Source organism: Tupaia chinensis, unplaced genomic scaffold (genome assembly GCF_000334495.1).
Source record: "Tupaia chinensis unplaced genomic scaffold, TupChi_1.0 Scaffold000111_1, whole genome shotgun sequence".
Taxonomy (NCBI): Eukaryota; Metazoa; Chordata; class Mammalia; order Scandentia; family Tupaiidae; genus Tupaia; species Tupaia belangeri.
Window position 1 is genome coordinate 1,964,224 of NW_006159575.1, and position 14,748 is coordinate 1,978,971.

The following is a 14,748-nucleotide window of genomic DNA, read 5'->3' on the forward strand; positions in this document are numbered from 1 at the left end:
CAAGAAGATTCCCATAAAGCGGGACAAAATTTAAGAACATAGTAGGGCCTAACTATGGCTCAGCAGTAACTCAACTGGATGAATTTGGTAGGTTCTGAGTTCCTGTTCTGAGTTCTTTCTGCACAGTGGGTGTAAAGCACAAGCCAATGATCCAGACTACTGAGGCTGGGGCTGGATCAAGGTGTGAAGACCCTGTTAAGGAGTCCTGTTTTTCCTTCTCTCTGTTTTCTCTCTTGTGGAAGGAATATATGGATAAGTTTCTTTTTCTTGTATTTTTTTATCTTCAAGGAACTAACATAGAAAGAAAGTATCTCTCAAAAATTTCAAATGTTCATACATTTTACTTCAGTAATTGTATATATATGTGAAAGAGTTTAAGTATGTTTGTCTATTAAGGTATAAAGACTACAGTGTTTTATATTTATTATCAATGAGTTCAACTACATACTGTTAAGGTAGTCTTCATTCATCTTTAATGACTACTTTGCCAGATTCCACTACCCTTATTGTTTAGTTATCACAAGAAGTACCACTTAGTTTTCAATTGTCGAACTCATATATAATCGAAATCTATAAATTCTCATATATCCCCTTCCTCAATCTAAGAATTTCTGGTTTTGCTGATATAGTAGAAGGAAAGGGGAAAAGAAAAGAGATATGTATCCTTTCTTCCTCTGGTTAAACTTGTAGCCGTTTAGTCATAAGTACAAGAAAATCAACTTAAGATTGACTACTATGGATACTTCCGTGTACCAAATATATTGGTATTGGGACAAGATTTTTATTTCTTTCTTTAATTCTGCTAAAGAGCCTATGCATTCTCTGGAGAAAGAGAGAAAGGGAAATTGAGAAAGCACCCTCCATGGAGGGTGCACCCTCCCTTCTCCTCTATTTCTCTCACCTTTCAGGATTTGGGGCACATGCACACACACACACACACACACACACACACACACAAGCCTCACATGTTTTTCAAGCTGCCAAGCCTGAGACTTGAACCAGGCAATCAGTTGTGTGGGATCCACTACTACTACAATGCTTACTACTCAACATTGCCATCCCCTGCAATGTCTCTTAGACTTTAATTCTGTCTTTTCTCTGCATTGCTCTAGCTCTAGTTCCTGTAGTCAGGCACAGATGGATGTTTCTACAGCTTAAGCAGAACTTTCACCTGGGACTAGTCAGTTCTCCCATCTAACTAACATCTCCATTGTTTGTAGTCCTTTTTTTTTTTTAAAGACTTTTCTTCTAAAGTAGGTTGCTACAGAAGTGCCAGTTAAAATTACTGTATTTATCACTAGACACACAAACACTCAATACTTCTTCTATCCCCCAATTTTCCACTTAAATAAACTGGACAAAAGAAAATGAGTGGTGGGCAATCTGCTAATAAAAGTAGTTGTTGAAAATAATGGCCTTGAATGGACATAAGTAGTCCCAAATGTTAGCTATTTTAGATTATAAGGTTCTTATGTAATTCAATGTGAGTACAAAAAGTCCCACTTAATATCTGATACAATCTTCACCATCTTTAAAGATTATATATATATATATATTTGACATTTAATCACTATACATCTTTACAATGTACCAATGTACAACATGGTTTTTCCCAGTATGGAAATAGTGCATATGAGTCTCTAGAAAGACATTACCATGTACATTATCGTCAGCAAATAACTTCATTTTTGTGTCAATTAAACATATCATGTGTTTTCTTCCCTATTTCCCTTCCTTCCTCCCTTTTTACCCACCCCCACTACCCTTCACTTATTACCTCTAATATCTGCAGTGGCTCTCCCTGCCATTTTACCTTCCAATCTTTCAGTTTCTGCTATAGAGCGCAGATATTTGGTATATATTGAACATAAACAGTCTGTCTTTCACAGTCTGGCTTATTTTGATTAACATTTAAGTCTTCTATATTTGTCCATTTCATATCAAATGTCAGGGTCTCATTGTTTTTTTATGGCTTAGTAGTATTCCGCAGAGTACATATGCCACATTTTTTTCAATCCACTCATCTATTTTCAGACATTTGGGTTGATTCCATGTTCTAGCAATTGTAAATGATGCTGCAATGAACATGGATGTGTGTTTTTCCAACTGAAGGTTTTCCTATCATTTGGATAAATACTTAAGAATGGAATTACTGAATTGTAGGCTAGTTCTGTTTGTAGGTTTCTGAGGAGTCTGCATGTCATTCTCCACAGTGGTTGTACTAATTTATATTCCTACTAACAGTGCAGGAGGATTCCCCTTTCACCACAGCCCTGCCAGCACTTAGTGCTCTTTATATTTTAATTTAACCATTCTGACTGTGGTTAAGTGGTATCTCAATGTGTTTTTAATTTGCATTTCCCTTATGATAAAAGATGTTAAGCATGTATTCATATGCTTTTTGGCCATTCATATGTCCACCTTGGAGAGTTTTTTGGTTCATTTTTCTATCTTTCTAACCTAAAAATATAATAAAAAATGAGCACAAAGACATGGTACAAATCTATACATTTATCATGTTTGTAGAGTCAAAATTAATAAAATGAAGCAAAAACTGCTGAGTGTTTAATATCAAAGGAAGACTTGGATTTAGTCCAAAGCAAAAATTAGGAGTTCCTACAAGCCTACATCTTAATGATCCCCTTCCAAAGCTAGGCTCAATCTCAACAATGTGTTGATATGACCACCAATTTTTGTAAAAATATGCAAAAGTAAGGTATGTTAGCTGAAATGAAGTAAGATTCCTTTATCTTTCAACTTTCCCAAAATGTATGGGGTTGTTGTAAAAGTCGTGATGCATTTTTGCATAGACAAACATTAAAAAATATATCATGACTTTTTTGATAACCTAATAGGTAGTATCTTAGTATATCTGACACTTCTGTATGAAATTTGATGTCTTCAGGGAGAGCAACATGGACAGTTATCACTGATTTAAAAGGACTGAAGAAAAAAGTTCCAAAGTTATAAAATTAATATTCTCAAATTCCCCAATTTATCAATAAATCATTGATAGATCGTAAGAATAAATTGCTTACAGAGGTATATATCTTATCGTTTTTTTTGTTTTTGGAGAGGCTTTTGCCATAGAGCGTGTGCACACACCAGACAGACACAGAGAGAGAGACAGAGAGACAAAAAGTGAGAAATAACCCCAACAGGGGGGATGGCCATGCCACAATCCCTTCTCCTCCATTCTCCTCTCAGGATCTTGGGCACTCACACACACGCGCCTGGCGTGAGTTTTAAGCCACCGGGTCCAGGACGCGAACCACGGTCGACTACGTGGGAGTCCAGCCACATAGCCATTATGCTAACTGCTGCTCCCAACAGAGGTATGTACCTTGATACCATGTATATAGCAATATATCCAAATACACTTGAATTACATTTTTCTCTTTTTAATTTGTGGTTGATTGTGTGTGTTTTAAGGAAATATCAACCATATTCAGATTCAGTTATCATAGAAAAGATTTATCCTATGGGAAACAAACACTTAAACAGTATGGTCAGTGGAATCATCACCATCACTCAAATATCCACATAGTAATTCTTGAAACCTGTAAATTTCTTTTGTACGTGGGGAAAGCTACGTGAAGGTTGGATTTTAAGCATTTTTGGGTGGGTAGACTAACCTGGAATATCTGAGTGGATCAAGTGTAATCACAAGGATTGTTACTGGAGAAGACTGAGGCAGGAAATCCAGAGGCAGAAAGGAAGATGTGATGACAAAGACAGAGGTGAGGAAGGGTGGAGAGAGAAAGGAAGACAGAGAGAGAGAGAGAGATGACAGAGCAAGAGAGAGATTTGAAGATGCTGTTCTGTTGACTTTAAAATGGAGATGAAGAATACAGGTAGCCTCTAGAAGCAAAAAGAGATGAAAACTTGGAAAGGAACAGAACTCTGCCAACTCCTAGATTTAAACTAAATGAGGTCCATTTTGAACTTCTGACCTCAGAACTGTGAGGTGTTAATTTTGTATTGGTTTAAGCCCCTAAGTTTGTGATAACTTCTTACAAATGCACTAGGAATATAATACAAAAGAAAAGAAAATATTTTCATTTATTTTTTCTTTATCAAACATCAATATCCATTTTGCTTGGAATTTTATATTAATAGTAGGGTATTTAAAACAAGCTGTTTAAGCATGAGACTCAGATTATATCTTTTCTTGCATAGAAGAGTGGTTACATTTTGTGGCCTTTTTTTTTTTTTCTTTTGAAATAATTGCAATATTCTACTATGCAGTAGATTTTATTCTTTCGGAAAGCACTTTTGCAAAGATTCAATTTGCTGTGTGATTCATTCTCTTATTTATTTTTATGTACAAATAATATGTATACACACAATTAATGTGTGTACCCACACACACTCAACAAGATAGCATTTTTATTTTTTTTCAAAGTGCAAGGCACTTTTTCATCTAAAACAACTATATATTTTTTCATCTGACACTGCAAAGGATTTCCTATCGAAGTTTAACAATTAAGTCAAGCCAGATGCTCCACTTTAAGAATAAGGAGTAGCTTGGCAGTAACATTATAAACCTGTCTACTTGCTTTTATTTAGAAGCCATTAAACACTACAGCAAAATAAGTAATTACTGCTGTTCAAGGTACTATAATCACCTTGCATAGAAAGCCAATATGAGATATAATACAATAATAATGAATCATATATTTATATAGCAAAAGTATTATTAAAGAAAGCAAATAAGATATATTTTCTAGAATATTACCCCTTATATTAATGAATCTGAATTAATTAATAATAAGTTGAGCTCCTTGGGAGTTGATTCATTTAATAATTCAGTATCTAATTCCTAATTGTTAAAAGATTATAACCAAATTCATTTATTTTTGTATATATCCTATTATCTCTACTAAGGTGTCTCAAGTAAAGTCATACAAGAGTTTTCTTATTGAGAGCCATGTCATTTTTTTCTGGTGTCCTTTGTTTATTTGCTTGTTTGTATTTAAGACCCCAAGACATATTATAAGAAACATTATTATTTTCATTTATGGTGCTCGATTAGAAATTTAAAAAATAGTAAAAGAATAATTTGCTTTTTAAATTTCATCAATTAAAAATAATGGAACCCCTCAAGTTTGAATTTTAAGCTATTTTCTCTTCTTCATCCATTTGTCTAATTCTTACATGGATTAAAAAATAAAGCTTGGGACCAGCAGATGGCATAATGGTTATGTTGCTGGTCTTCTATGTAGTGGACTGTGATTCAAGTCCTAGGTCTGGCAGTTTAAAACTCATGCTGGGCGCATGAGCCCCAAAGTCCCTAGAGGAGAATGGAGGAGAGGGGATTGCAGTATGATTATCCTTCCAGGGCATGATTTCTCACTTTCTGTCTCTCTCTTTCTCTCCAGCAAGTGCAGGCACATTATAGCAAAAATCTCTCTCTAACACACACACACACACACACACACACACACACACACATAGCTTAAAGCAAAAAAAATTTTTATTATCAGCTTCTCGAAAATTCATGATTCATTTATGCTTAGAAAAACATAGAAAAAATATATCAGGACTTTTCCAACAAACTAATATTTTCAAATAGTTCTTAATCTTTGCATATGGGTGGAAATAAACACCCACAACTTAAATTATAAAAAAAGAAACATTTACTGATAGTCATTAAAACTGAAAAGCTATAAATGTCAATTATCAAATATTCATTGACTTAATGCCTAAAATTGAATTTAAAAAAATCTTCCCTTGGGACCAGCAGTTAGCATAATGGCTATGTCTCTGGACTCCCGTGTGGCCGAATGCTGTTCGAGTCCCAGACCCGGTGGCTTAAACTCATGCCAGGTGCCTGTGTGTGCATGCCCAAGATCCCGAGAGAAGACTGGAGGAGAAGGTATTGCAGTGTGGCCATCCTCCCATGGTGATTTCTCACTTTTATCTCTCTGTCTCTCTTTGTCTTTCCAGTGAGCACGTGCACCTTATAGCAAAAATCTCTCAAAAAAAAACATATATATTTCCTCCATTAACACAAAACCAGTCTAGTCCTTGGCATGGTACTTAAGGCAGCTGTATCCTACATGAATGACTGTGTGGTTTGAGTCCTGCATCTAGTGGCTTGAGGAACATGATGGATATATGTGTATGCATGTTCAAAATCCCTAAAGGAAGGAGAGATGGAGAAGAAAGGATTGTGGTGTGGCCATCCCCCATTGGGGGTGCTTTTTCACTTTCCTTCCCTCTCTTTCCTTCTCTCTGGAGATCACACCAGCCTTCTAGAATATTTTTTTAATTAAATTAAAACAAAACCAGTACTTTACGAATGAGATACTTAATATCATCTTTCTCTTCTTTCATTTGGAAGTGTGTGTGTGTTTGTGTCTGTGCGTATTATTGTTCGTCATAATTTAATAAATATTTACTTCTCAGGGTTAAAATATGGTATATTGGGGTCAGCTTTGAGGGCAGCAGCAATGACTTGCTCAAGAGAAGCTGGATTCTATGTGATGACTATAGTTCAAATCCCTGGGCTGGTCAGCATGAAACACACCAGGTATGTATGCAAATGTCCAGGACCTGATGGGCTGGAGGACAGGAGGAAGGGGACCACGGTATGACCAGATGCTGTGGAGACTGCTTCTAATCTTTCCTCTTCTCTCTCACTTTAGAGTGCATGCACTTTGTTGTGAAAAAAAAAAAAGTTTTTAATGGTATTTTCTCCCATTTCATTACTCCTTAAGTTAATTACTCTCTTTGAATTCACTGTCCTAAATAATTATTATTACATTTGTAATGATCACATGGTGGACCACACTTTCACTCTGAGCCTTTGATTCTTAATGAAGGAGCCTAGAAGCAGACACCTCAGCAAGATCGTACACATATATGGACTGAGACTGTTTCTTAGACTGTTTTCTATCCAAATCATTGGGTTATGTTAGAGGAATGACTGGTTATAGAGCTGGGTAGGAATAAAGACAAGGTGAGTCTGTAATGTTTTGTTATGAGAGAAAGTAGCAAATTGTCAAAAATGGTGAAGGCATGGGACAAGGGTAGAGGAATTAGTTTGAAGAGTCTCATATTGACTGATCCTTTGACAAATTGAACCTCAAAACAAAGGGCAATATTAACAATAATGAATTATAAACCATCTTTGAAATGTGGAGATTCATGAGTTCAGTGATTCCCCAAATTTACTGCACATCAGAATTACCTAGCAATTTTTCAAAAATAAGGATGCCCAGACTCCCATTCACAGACATTCTGGCAGTTTGTTTTATCCCAATAGACTTTGCTTACAGCATTTTTATTTTCACAGGGAACTTGAAAGGCAAGTATAGAGACCTCCCATATACCCCCTGGCCCTGCATATCCATGCCTTCCCCATTTTCAGCATCTCCCACCAGAGTGGTCCATTTCTTATGAATGATGAACCTCCTTTGACGTATTATCACCCAGAGTCTACAGCTTACTGTAGTTTCACTCTTGGTGTACATTTTAAGGATTTGGGCAAAAGTATCATCTTCCCACCATTATTGTATCATATGGAACAGTTTTACTCCCCTGGAAATTCTCTGTGCTCTATTAATATTTTCCTTTTTCCTTTTCTGGTAAGAACTGAACTTTATTATTTCCATAGTTTTTCCAGGATGTCATATAGTTGGAATCACACAGTATGCAGCCTACTTAGATTGCCTTCTTTCAGTTAGCCTCATGCACTGAAATTTTCTCCATATTTTTTCATGAACATTATGTTTCATTGGTATGAGGAGTTATGAGGCCATTTATATTCTTTTTTCTTAGCATTTATCATCAAATTATAAATAATTTAAAAGAGTATAATATTGTTCTATAATGTTTGTTCTTTTATATTTTTGAGTATTAACCTTCTAAGTAGAGGAAATTTAGCTTTTTTACAAAGGCTTCTCTTTGATTAGATAAGGAAATTGATTGTTACCAATACTTATATGATTTGAGCAAGATCAAATAATCATTTGGGGACAAACTGAGATATTTCCTTAATTCTGAAATATGGCTTTTTCCCATTAAGCCAGGTTTTCCACTTTGTTATATTTCACTTTGTGTAAGATTATATATTGTATGTTCAAAGGTGCTAGTGAATTGCTGGAAGTAAAAAGTTCACAATAAGATGACACTTGGTGCTAAATAACTTATTTTTCTCCTACACTTCCTTGATTGACCTCATTTTCTATTTCTAGAACACAAAATCCTTGAACTTATACTGTACTTTTGAAATGATGCATTTATTTCTCTTGGAATAATTTTTTAAATTTTACTAATTATTATTTTTGTTTTTTTGAGAGGTTTTAGCCTTAGGTTACATGCACTTACCAGAGAGATAGAAAGTGAGATATCACTCCCTAGAGGGGATGGCCATGCCATAGTCCCTTCTCCTCTATTCTCCTCCTGGGATTTTGGGCTCCTACTCTTTTATTTTTCTTATTTTTTTTTAGACTTTTTAATACGTAACTAATTTGATGCTTATAGTATATAAATAACAGATGAACCTAGATTGGCACATTGTTGTCTTCCAAAGACCATAGTTTGCCTTAGATTCACTCTTTGTTTTTGATTTTGTTTTTTTTTTAGAAAGATTTTTTGCTATAGGGCATATGTGTTTGCTGGAGAGACAGAGACAGAAAGTGAGAAATCACTCTCCAGGGAGGATGGTCAAGCAGCAATCCCTTCTCTATTCTCCTCTTAGGATTTTGGACATACACACACATCCAGCATGAGTTTAAGCCACCAGATCCAGGACTCGAACCGTAGTCGACTATTTGGAAGTCCAACAACATTATGCTATCTGCTGGTCCCTAGATTCACTCTTGATGTACATTTATATGGGCTTGGACCAATGTGTAATATTATGTATCCACCATTGTACTAATAACAGTTTTTAGGCTACCCTAGAAGTCATCTGTGTTTGTTCATTCCGGGTATTTATTTTTATAAATTGTGATTTAAAATTTATGACAAGTCAGAATCACTTTCTCTTTAATACCCACTATAACTGTTCAAATGAAGGCATTTTTAAATGATGTGTGGAATATTTTTAAATTCCTTAATATAACTATGAGATTTCAGTAGCTTCTGAAATAATATCATTTTCTTAACCTACAAATTATTCAAGTACATCTTATTTTATTTCTAATTGTAGTGAATCGAATTTAAAATTAAAGTCTACTTTTAGAACTGGGGGCATTTTTCACTTAAGAGACAAATTTTCATCTGGTATAGGTGGTTCTTTTAGAACTCATGATAATGTTATAGTAAATGAGGAGCAGATATGAATTATTTTATGAACCATTTTTTTCAAACTTGGACTATTCTTTTAGACAGAAGGAAACTCAGCACTTTACTAAAAAATGCATAATGTTTACATTGACAGCTTGATACTTGCTGGGAAAAGAGATTTAGGGAAATATTTCCAATAAAGCCTGAATGATTATACTTAATACTTTTTCATATTTGCCAAAAAAGCTTGCTCCTGTTTGATAACTATTTAACATTTTATTACTCTATCCCAAATATCAAAAAATAAGAATACTATAGTGTTGTCAGCTGAAATGAGTTATGTCCAAGTACCTAATGTACTGCTAATTCTGTTCAAAATAGAAATGGGAACAGTTCAGTAACTTAGAACAGCTTTATGTTCTGTGCATTTCTACTTACAATTAATATATTATATAATACTCTGCAGGCATAATAAATTCTTTTCTCTAATTTTAGAAAATAGCATTTTGAATGGTTTTTGGAATTACTGTGCTTACCAATAATTAAGCTATTTAGCTTGAACTGTCTTAATACAACCTTGTAAAAGTTGGAAGCAATGTTTCTCTGGGTCACAGTAGCCTGAAGGTGCAACAAAACACTAAAAGTAGAAATCAAACAAATGTTCTAATCTAGTCTTCACACACAGAAAGTAATAATCTCCTCCTTCATTATACTAATTCACACTACTTTATTCTGAACTCCTGGGAAGCTAGAGAAATGTGTTCTCCTTCTCTACCACTTCTGACAATGGGCATGAGCACTCCCAGTCAATTGGTTTTATAAAGAACCTTTCTGGAGTCTGGAATCGGCCATATTGATGTCCTGCGTCATGCAGAACCTACTATTCTCCCTGATGCTGTGTGTGCATTATCCCCTCTGCTCTCATATTGTCTCTGATTCTCTTATTGTGCCACAGTGTAGAACAACTGTGTTGCTCAGGTTTCACAAAGGTTTTAGAAGTACAACACTTCTGTTTTACTTATTATCTCTTCCAACTACTCCAACCATAGATATAAATCCATGAAGATATTATAAGAGAACAATGTAAATAGTAGGCTTGAAGCTTCAAAAATTACCCTATTTGGTGACTAGCAGATTTTGTATGAGAATCAAACTTACACCAAAATTAATTGATCGACCTATGACCCAGCAGTAATAGTTATATTTTCAAAGGCTGCAAGATTGAGATTCCTCTTCTGGGATCCTTGGTTCCCAGAGACTTCATAGTAAGTGTTATACTAAACCTGTTAGTTATTTAGATATATTTTGGGTGATCCTATGTATATTCTTTGAAGTCTGTACACATTTCAGAATTTAAAGTTCAGAAGATATCCATCAGGATTTTAGTTATATTTACATAATTGCTGAGTGTATAAATTTGTTCACAATGTATACTTTATTATATTTGGTGTATATAACCTTAAGGGGTTTTCCAGTGTTCTGCCATTGAGTAGGGTTCATAAAGCCCACCATTTCCAAATGCTCTGCCTCATCATTCTCATTACTATTGAAGTTTATTTATTTCTTCTAAGAGGGGGGAGAGAGAGAGAGAGAGGCATCTGCAGCAGGGTCTTCATGTCATGATCTACCTTTAGCTTCAGCTAGCCTGGATCATGTCACACTTGCGTACATCCAGCATGTACAGGGAAATCGGGAAATCTCAGGATATGAACCCAGAACCTTCCCATTTGACTGTAGCATCACAGAGTATGTTACTACTATGCCACTGATACAGTCTTTCTCATTATTTTATGAGTGGGAAAGAAGAACAGATGTTTCAATGGTTTAAAAATGATCCTTCTTTTAATTACCAAGGAACACCTGAGCTCGCCAGAGAGAGACTGGTGTGTGTGGGGTACTGTATAGAGCACCTCCCCCCCCAAGAAGGCATGGTCATGATGCAATCACTTCTCCTCTATATCTCCATTCTATTGGGATTTTGAGCATGCGAAACACCCTCCTGGCCTTTTTTCAAGCCACTGGGACTGGGATTCAAACGGTGATCAGCCATGTGGAATCCTGATTATTTTAACCACCAAACTTGGAGCCAACTGGAATAACTGATATTTCTATCTTTGTCTCATTATTGTTACTTACATTCTATTGTTCTTGACCCAAATGGCTGTTTGCTTATCTTGACCATCCTTTACTCTTATTGAGTACTTAATCCCAGCAAGGTCAATACAGAACAATAATATTTAATCATAGATACCTTATTCTACTTTGACATTATAGTTTACACTGTATGAATATGAACCCTCTTAGAACCCTCTTACAGTAGGAATTATAATAGTAGTAGCCTGAATGGTCTGATACTATTGCATAATTGCTATTTATTTTTTATGTTTCAGAATATGTTTCTCTGTAAGAAATATTGTCTGTTGATGATAAGATATTTTTAGGTTAAAATCAGATGTTTAAATTTTACCACTACTAATAATCTGAAAAAAATCTTTCATGGTGTTGATTGACTATCTTATGTAAAATAGGCTTCAAGAAAATCTTATGATGATGAATAGCTATATTACCTGAATAACTTAGATGATTATAATTTTTAATCATTTTATGTTGTTTTTAGATTTTTGCCATAGAGCATGTACACTCACTGAAGAGAGACAGAGATAGAAAGAAAGTGATAAATCACCCTCCAGGGGGAATGGCCATACTACAGTTTCCTCCTCTTTGATTCTCCTCTCAGGATTTCGGACACACATGCACATGCACCTGGAGTGTTTTCTAAGCAGCGAGGTCCAGGATTCCCACTGTAGAGTCAGCCATTACGGATCCAGCACATTAACTACCACAACACCTACTGGTACAATATATGACATTTTAATGGTCAAGATCATGAAAAATGAAGTGATCGAGGGAAAATAAATCATGCATGATGGCAACTCACCTACCGTGTTCTATAAACAGTAAAATGTAAATGTGTTCATAGTATTGAATTGATTTGTGAAAATTATACTACTTGCTATCTGCCATACACAAGATAATCTTAAATAGCACCCCTACTTCCAGCCATCCCTAACTGAAACAATGTTCCAGGTGGAATGCAAGTTTACTATCTTCCATTTTTCACTATTAGGGTGTAGAACAATATCCAAGTTCAATAATGAAATCTACCAGGTCTTCGGTGATTTGAAACATCTCTCTAGCTCATTCTGTCCTCCCCTAGCTTCATGCATCACTTTATTGTTTATTCAGGCCATTTGTACTTCTAAAACTTAAATTTGTATATTTGGGTAAATTTTAAAAATGTGATATTAATGCATACTGGAGTCAACTACTGTAGGGAGTGACTGTATAAGGGGCATCAGCTGTGCCAGGCTCCAAAACAACTCTCGAGGTTGAGGATGTTTAGTCTTCTGTGCTTTAAGTGTAAGCCAACCTCAAAATAGTATGATGCTTCTCCACGACAGAACTTCTCTACTGCTGTATCATCAAAGGCCTGAATTGCAAGTGCATACGCACACTTCAGACTTTATGTGCTTTCAGTTCTTCTCCTTCATGCATGTCGTATATTTTTTTTCAATCATTGAAACACTCTCTCACAAGCTTTATTTTTACCTCTTGTTAAGTATCTTCCAAACTCACTGCATAAATTATATTCCCTAGGAAACCTTCTTTTAACTTTGAGTATTCAAACATGAACCTCTTCATTGTTGCCAAAATTTACTATGTAAAATTATGCCAGTGTGGTTAATGCATAATTTTATTTTCTAGTTTTCTTTCGCTATTGGATATTGAAACTCTCGAGTACTAGTTATTTGTTTAACGTAATTTTGGATTTATAGAAACTATTGCAGTTATTTAGAAATGGCTTTTAAACGAGTGAGTGAAAAAGAACGGGAAAGAGATATCTTTATTTTTGAGAGAGAGAATTTTGTTATAAGACACATGCACTCACCAGAGAAACAGAAAGACAGAAAGTGAGAAATCACCCTCCCCTTCCCCAGGGAGGATGGACAGAACTCAATCCCTTCTCTTCCATTCCTCCATTCTCCTCTTGGGATTTTGGGCATGCACACACATGCACCCAGAATGAGTTTTAAATTGTTGACTCCAGGACTTGAACCATGGTCGGCTATGTGGAATCCCAGTGATGTAACTGCTACACCATCTGCCCTGCTGGTCCTGAAAGGATATATCTTAAAAACCATAAGTTTTCAGAATTAAGACTTTTAAAAAATTTAGTTATATTTAATCATCTCTCTTTGCAGTGTACAACATTTCTTTTTCCAACACAAATACCTTTGCCAGTCAAGGCAAAAATATTATTGTAAACAGTATTATCAGCAAATAGCTTCTCATTTTTTGTCAGTTAAGTATACTTTTACTTGTTTTATCTTTCCCCTTTCCCTTCCCTCCATTCCATACTAAATTTTTTTCAATATTTTATTGTTTAACAAAAGATCATAAACTAAAAATATGGACAAAGCTAGAATCTAGTGATAAGTGCAGTGTAATTTTCCTCTGAAACATTTTTCTCTCTCCATTCCCCCTTTTACTAAAGGGAGGTATAAATTAACTTATTTGCAAAAAAAAAATTAGATTAATCTCCAGTTGGTCTGTTATTTGTACAAAGCTCCATAAGAATTCAATTTCTGATGCAAGGCAACAGATACTATTGTATTATCGAACTTACGCAAATAACCATTCTGCCACAAAATAAGAATGCTCACAAATATTTTCCAATTGCAAAGGGATCAGGAAGAAAGAAAAGTTTATGTTTCAATTTTAAAAAATTAAGAAATTTCTGAACTATCAAAAAGATCACAAGAGAATCAAAATCTTTAAATCTGGGAGACAAAGAGGTTTTCGCTACAGGGCGTGTGCGCTCGCCAGACAGACAGAGAGAGACAGAGAGACAGAAAGCGAGAAATCACCCCCCAGAGGGGACGGTCATGACGCAATCCCTTCTCCTCCGTTCTCCCCTCGGGATCTGGGGCACGCACGCACACGCTCCCGGCGTGAGAAAACCAAAATCTTTAAATCTGAAAGACAAAGCATAGAATAAATGTTTTAGAGAAAAGTCATAGAATTCTATTTCATCAGTTCAGTCTCACGTCTGTTGAAGTTGCAGTGTTACTGTGGCCTGATCTTTCTGTTTAAATCCTGGATGTTAACATTCGACATTATTATTGATATTTCTGAACTTGTCCCTATGATTAAGTTGGCCCTTTTTTTGGTCATTTTTTTTTGTTCTTTTATTTTTATCTCTCTCTCTCTCTTTTTTTTTTTTTTTTTTTTTTTTATTTTTAAAAAAAATCATTTTCCTGGTATAGCACTCCATTCAGAACTTCTTGAAGAGTTGGTCTGGTGTTGGTAAATTTTTTCAAGTTTTGTTTATCCGAGAATGTTTGGAGCTTTTCTTCCCATATGAAGGATAATATTGCCGGATATAGTATTGTTGTTTAAAATTGTTTATCCCTTAACATTTTGAATATATTTTCCCATTATTTCCTTGCT